The sequence below is a fragment of the Bos javanicus genome, chromosome 23 (assembly GCF_032452875.1).
Source record: "Bos javanicus breed banteng chromosome 23, ARS-OSU_banteng_1.0, whole genome shotgun sequence".
In the NCBI taxonomy this organism is placed as follows: Eukaryota; Metazoa; Chordata; class Mammalia; order Artiodactyla; family Bovidae; genus Bos; species Bos javanicus.
Genome location: NC_083890.1, coordinates 31107825 through 31113748, shown reverse-complemented (window position 1 = coordinate 31113748; position 5924 = coordinate 31107825). Strand labels below are relative to the sequence as shown.

At 35.7% G+C, this 5924-nt stretch overlaps 1 pseudogene; it reads right to left on the bottom strand.

Annotated features, from left to right (window-relative positions):
• Window positions 1–2158: 2158 nt before the first annotated feature.
• LOC133235947 (putative olfactory receptor 2B8) lies at window positions 2159–3096 on the bottom strand (annotated as a pseudogene).
• Window positions 3097–5924: the final 2828 nt, after the last annotated feature.

Sequence of the window (5924 nt, the reverse complement as noted above, 5' to 3'; positions counted from 1 at the left end):
TGCAGATTCTTTACCATCTGAGCCACTAGGGAAGCCCATAATATATTTTCTATGTTATTAAATCCAAGTACAAGTCAAAATGTAGCATGTTGTAGTTTACATTACAAACTGAGCTTGATCAGTGATCTAAGGGCTAGACTGTCAGATTAAATTTTTCTGGGATATTTATATTTATTATTCCGAATTGTTTAAGAGTTTATTTCGTAGGGAGATGGTTGCTTGTAAAGCTTAGGTGAACAGAATCTTTCAAAATTAATATGTACATTATTTATTCTTTACATTTTTTTCCAGGTAAATTTATTTGAGTAAGCATCTGCAGAACATGGGGATTCATGGAAATAAGGGACTATTTTTCATACTTTTAGAATATATATGGGGCCTTTGCTAGATGTAAGATACAAAGGCCCTGACCAATTGATGCCTGAATCAAAGAATTTGTAAAATGGTATGAGGACAGTAATCTAAATATATTCTACCGTTTGAAATTTTGCTGAATTATTGTCAGTGAAATGTGTAGAATATGAAATAGAACTTAGGTCATGTACTATTCAGACATGATAATGTTCTTAAAGGTCATTTTTAAAAAGGAAGAAGGTTAAAATGACCAACTCCCATGCCTCACATCAGCATTTTTCAGGCTATACGCAAAACTATATGTAAATACTGCTTGGTGTTATTACAGCTAGTGGCTGCCGCTGTCCCTGGCAGCAGTGAATCATACCCTTCACTCGGTGCTTCCTGTCTACAGCCTTCTCCAAAATAGATGCTACATAATATGGCTGCCACACTAGTGAAATCACAGTTGGGCCTAATTTCTGGTTGGCTTTATCAGGATTGGTGTTAGAAAAGTTTTTCTTTGAGCCTAAACTTTCTTTTCACAGCTGCCTCCACCTATTTCTCTGAAAAAGCTAATGCATTCAACCCATGAACTTTATAATAAAGCCACAATCAAAATGCAAGAAAAAGTGATATCTCTTTAGCAATTGTCAGAAAATGCTAAAATACTAGTATTCCTTACAGTGCTTTTATTGGTTTCTTGCTTTTATTTTTATATTGATTTTATTTTTTATTTTTATAATGGTTTCATGCTTTTATTTTTGCTGTACTTCATAGTATGTTCTTACATGCCTCTTTGCAAGTAGAAATGGGATAATGTTCCCAAATACGGTTGCAAATAATAAAAACCAGTGCAGCCTGTAGGGAAGGAAAAAATTTTCCTCCACCATCTTAGGGTCCTGGCTGGGTCTGAAAATTAAACTGACAAAGACAGATAAACAGGAGAAAAGCATACAAATCTTATTGAACTTTTACGTGTTCATAGGAGCTTTCACAAGAGAATGAAAAACCCAAGAAGGGCAAACCAGTAAGCTCCTTTTAGACAAAGAACCAATATATTTGTGAAAAATTGACAAGACAAAGGGGTCTGGACTAGAGGTGGCCCAACTATAGCTAGGTAGTACTTATCTTCCTTAATAGCAATAAGGGTTAGTTTAACAAGGTTTGTTTACAAACCTTGTCTACAGACTCCTCTGGTGCCATCTCTGGGTTGATAAGAGTCTATATGAAAAGGAGAATATGTACTGCTTTAGGCAGAAAACGGTGAGTTTTTTCAGCATTTACTGCTTAGTTGCTTTCAGCTCAAAATATGTTCTATGTTCTTTAGGTATATTTTAGGATGAGAATATTCTGCATTAATTCAAACTGCTTAAAAATTTTTTTAAAAAACATAAATGCTCCAGGAACAGTGAATCATCATCTCTGGAGGTTGAAATGAATCCATTAACCAGGTTTGGAGCACTCATTTTTGTAAAAGAATGTAATGCAAAAGGGCTTCCCTTGTGGTTCAGTGATAAAGAATCCACCTGCCAATGCAGGAGACATAGGCTCAATCCCTGGGTCGGCAAGATACCCTGGAGAAGGAAATGGTAACCCACCCCAGTATTCTTATCTGGGAAATTTCATGGACAAAGGAGCCTAGTGTCCTACAGCTCATGGGGTCAAAGAGTTGGATATGACTGAGCACCGATGCACCACACTGAAGTAAAGAAATTCCCTCAGAGTTATCAGAGGAAATTTCAGATGACTCATGGGGGACACACACATACATCTAAAGAGCTCTGATGTTCAATTGCTTCCATTAAGCTGTCCTTCTCAGCCATCATCTGGAGTCAGAGTCCTTCCAAAGTACCTTCTTCATCCTCCCTTCACATTCCTATTCCTCAGTGTACATATGAGGGGGTTGGTCATGGGGATAATGACAGTGTAGAAAAGAGACATGAACTTTTTCTGATCCTGGGAGTCGCTGCTCCTGGGATGAAGATACACATAGATGGCTGTACCAAAGAGCAGGGAGACCACCATGAGGTGGGATCCACACGTGCCAAACCCTTTTCTCTGCGCTATAGTGGACTTTATTCTTAAGACCGCCCTGACAATCTGACCATAGGAGAACGTGAATAAGGCAAGAATGATGACACTGCCAAAAAAGGTCACATATACATTCATAGTGGTGTCAACACTGCCAAGTGTGAGAAAAGGAGAGATCTCACAAAGAAAGTGGTCTCATTTATTTCTCCCACAAAATGGTAAAAGGAAGATATACACTGTCTGCAATAAGGAGTTGGCAAAACCAATGATTCATGAAGCAGAAGCCATCAGGGCACACAGACGGGGGTGCATGATTACTGTGTAGTGAAGGGGCCTGCAAAAAGCTTCACAGCGGTTAAATGACAAGAATACTAAAAGAAAGCATTCTGTGCATCCCAATCCCAGATAGATGAAGAACTGAGCTACATAGCCACCGAAGGAGATGGATTTGTCTGCTCCACTGAGATTAACCAGGAACTGGGGAACAATGCTGGTGGTGTAGCACATGTCCAGAAAGCTCAGGTTAGAGAGGAAAAAGTACATCGGGGTGTGAAGACGTGGGTCCAAGTAGGACAATGCAATGATGGCTGTGTTTCCCAGCAAAGTGAAGACGTAGGAGATCAAAAGGACCACAAAGAGAATTTGTTCCAGTTGATGTCTGTCAGAGAAGCCCAGTAGGATAAACCCAGTGAAAGAAGTTCCATTTTTCTGTTCCATCTTTTATTAGCACATGGCTCCTGTCAAGACAAAGCATTTAAAATTTTAAAAAGTATCTTCAAAAAGGGGGAGGGCCTAAGGAGGTGGTAAATCTATCATGTTAAAAGACAGGGCCACGGGATTTTATATGCAACTATCTGGTTAGATAATGTATTCATTGAAATCGACATATATTATACCAATTTGGGGCTTCCCAGGTGCCATAGTGGTAAAGAACCCATCTGCCAATGCAGGATACGTAAGAGATCAAGGTTCGCTCTCTAGGTTGGGAAGATCCCCTGGAGGAGGAAACGACTAAAATGATTTAGCATGGCATGGCATGACGTGGCATATCAACTTAGTTCTACATTACCAAAAATAATGATATTGATGTTTAATATAAGAAAAATCAAATAGTAGACCTTGTGTTTCCATGCATCATAGATATAAAAGGTATTTTTCAGATTGAGTTTAATAGGATTTAAAGTACTGTAAGAATATACAGTAGAGAAGCAATGCTGTACATAAAGCTTTTGGCAAAATTGCTTCTCTACTCTTTTCACATATTTGTGAATGCTACCTTGGTCTTGGTATGGTAGGAAAACAAATAAATAGACAGAGCCTAAAAATATGACCATTCAATTACAATAATTACAATGCTTAACTCATGTCCTCAAGATAACTAAAATTACTACACCATAATAAGAACTCCAAAATTTCACTGATGTCACCAACACTTACCTCTTCTTTCTGTTGATTTCATTTTCACAAAGTACCAATAACCACAGGGCATGGACTTCTAACGGAGGTAGGATTATTCACTTCCAACATTTTAATCAAGATAAACATTTTTAAAGCTATCTAATCGTGTGATCTGTGCATAAAGTATAATGCTCTACATTGCTCTCTATGATAAATAATTAAATGCATAGAGATAAAGACATATACATTGTCAGTGCACTGACAGGTCAAAGATAGAATATAAAACTAAAACTAATATAAGGAATGGCATAAAGAAAAGGATATTATGTTATTATAAAAATCTAAGCACCTCCATCTACAATAGGCTAATTTATATTTGCAATCTTGAAGCATCAGTTATACTAAACCAAGCACATTGCCATTCCTAAGGTTAGTTGATTATCATTTTCATCCAACTATTTAGTATTTGCATAAGCATGAAGTGAAGTGAAAGTCACTCAGTCATGTCCAACTCTTTGCAACCCCATGGACGATAGAGTCCATGGAATTCTCCAGGCCAGAATACTGGAGTGGGTAGCCTTTCCCTCCTCTAGGGGATCTTCCCAACCCAGGAGTTGAACCCAGGTCTCCTGCATTGCAGACAGATTCTTTACCAGCTGAGCTACAAGGAAAGTCCTTGCATAAGCATGGTTATACACTACCCCAAGTGGCATTAGAAAATAAATAATTCAGTTCTATCATGTTCAAATTGTTAGACATAAAGTAAATTTTTAACTCTTCCAAAATTTTAAAAATTTGAATCAGGTTTGAGTGTAGAACCCATTGATGTGTTAAATAAATTGATACCAAATTAGCATAAAATAAATGTTAATAAAATCTGCATAAGGGAAAAGTAAAGGGCAAACAAAAAAAGAGTCGGTGATAGAAAGGCCACTGGGAAATATTCCTCCATCACATAAATATCTTCCTTGTCCCATAATTTAGTTAGTTGCAAGGAAAGCAAACAACCAAAATATCATAAGGTTTAAAATATAAAAGCACACAAAACAATATTTAATACTTCATATATAAGAAGGATTGAACTAATTTAACTTCACACTCAATCACCTGACAACAGTATGGAAGAATACATGCATATCTTGCAAAAACAATCTTTAATTAGTAAAAAAAAAATGTTCACATTTAAAGTTTGAAAATAAAGCATCCAAAGGTTGAATGCTAGACAGATATGCTACCTACATATCAATTAACAATATAATTACTGGTATTACTGTTTTATGTTCTAAAACCTTTACAAGCATAATCACAACTCCAAAAAATTGAAATTTACCATTTCCCTTTTACATATGAAGAAATAGGTTAAAGTAGTTAACTAACTTAACCAGAATCATAAAATTCCCATTTTATAGAAACCCAAGTCCTTTTAATATCTAAGTCTGTGCTTTTAAATAGCTATTACTTTATCATCAAGCAAATGAATATATTAAAATTCAAAGGCAGTACATGTGGTATAGAGGATGTAGTATTTTATACTTTCTTTGACTTTTATAATGATGTGATCAATGGTATCCACATAAAAATCTGGGTCCAAAAATTTCATAATAAAATTAATCATAAAAGTATGAGAAAAAAGTACCATTACAGTTTCCATGTACAATGACATTCTACATCCCCCTGATTCACACCTGCTCAGAAGAACAAATTTAAAAATCATGGTTCAGTCTCATGAACACATATATAAATATAATATAGTCATCTGAAATGTACTGCTGGCAAATTATTTTTAATGTACCTAATAAGTATTTAGCAGAGTAAAGGAGGGAAAAAATAAAATGCTAATTCATTCAGGGAAAACACTAATATAATAACACAGTATAATAAAATAATAATTTATTTGAACATTATCATATCAATAAGGACCAAGAAGGCAGCTGACAAAAGGTAAAATCCTCCAATTTTCATAGCAGCATTATTTTCAATTGCCAAGATATAGAAGCAACCTATGAAAGTATGCATCAATAGATGAATGGATAAAGAAGATGTGGTGTATATTTATATAGATAGATAGGTACAATGGAATATTACTCAGCCATGAAAAAGAATGAAATTTTGCCATTTACAACACGGACAAACCTGGAGAGTATTATGCTTAGCAAAGT